Genomic DNA, 1272 nt, shown 5'->3' on the forward strand with positions numbered 1-1272 from the left:
GGTGTCAATTCTCTTTCTATCATCCCTATTCACTGACCAACTCTCCAATGCATAGCACATAATTGTGAAGCCTATAGCCCAAATCAGGCGCACCTTAGTCTCCAGCCTGATGTGATTGCACTTCAGTACTCTTGAGAGGTCCCTCACAACTGACTTTCCCAATCCAATTCATCTCTTGATTTCCTGGCTGCTGTTACCAAGAGTGTTGATTGTGGAGCCAAGTAAACTAAAACTGTTAACTATCTCAATCTCTTCTCCATCCATACTGATGCTGCCAATTGGCCCAGTGGTAAGAATCTTTGTTTTCTCGATGTTGAGCTTCAATCCATATAGGAGGCTACAGTCCTTGACCTTCTGCAGCAAGCACTTCAGGTCCTCCTCAGTTTCAGCAAGCAGGATTGTGTCATCTGCATAACACAAGTTGTTGATGACTGTTCCACCAATCCTGATGCCACATTCTTCCTCATATAGTCCAGTGTCTCAGACGATCTGTTCTGCATACAGATTGAAAAGGTATGGAGACAGAATACATCCCTGACGAACCCTCTTCTTGATTTTAAACCATCCAATGTCTCCCTGCTCTGTCTGATGACTGCCTCTTGGTCCAAGTATAGGTTTTGCATTAGCACAATCAAATGGAAAAAAAACAAAATAACCATTTTCCTAAAATGGTAGACCCAATGATTACCCCAGATAGAGAGAATCAGAAGAAATATGTTGACGTTAAGTTATTTGAATAGCTACATAAAAAGATGTAAATGATGGAAGAAGTAAAGGAATCCATTAAGACAGCAAATACCCCAGAGATGGCAATCCAGAAGAAATATGTTGATGAGGAACAACTTGAATAGCTACAGAAGATGGAAGGAAGAAAGAATTGATAGTAGTATAGATAAAGAAGCACAAGAATTTAAAAAATCATTACAAAATAGAGAGGGTACAGCCAACAAAGTACTGGAAGCAACTGAAAAGCATGAAAAAGCAATCCAGAATATTAAGACTGAAATGGAAGAAATGTCAAACACATTGGTAGGGGGGAAAAGTAGAACTGAAAAGGTGGAACAGAAAGTCAGTGAGCTGGAAGACAAGAGCCTCACTAAAAACATACTAGAAGAAAAATCAGAGATGAGATGTAAAGAAAATATAGAAAACATTAGAATCATGTGGGATGACGTCAAAAGGAACAACATATGACTGGAATTCCAGAGCAGGAGATTGACAGGGAAGTCACTAAGAAAATTGTAGAAAAAGTACTAGGAGAAAAGTAGGAAG

Source organism: Elephantulus edwardii, unplaced genomic scaffold, assembly GCF_000299155.1.
Source record: "Elephantulus edwardii isolate Elephantulus edwardi_28Jun2011 unplaced genomic scaffold, EleEdw1.0 scaffold00096, whole genome shotgun sequence".
In the NCBI taxonomy this organism is placed as follows: domain Eukaryota; kingdom Metazoa; phylum Chordata; class Mammalia; order Macroscelidea; family Macroscelididae; genus Elephantulus; species Elephantulus edwardii.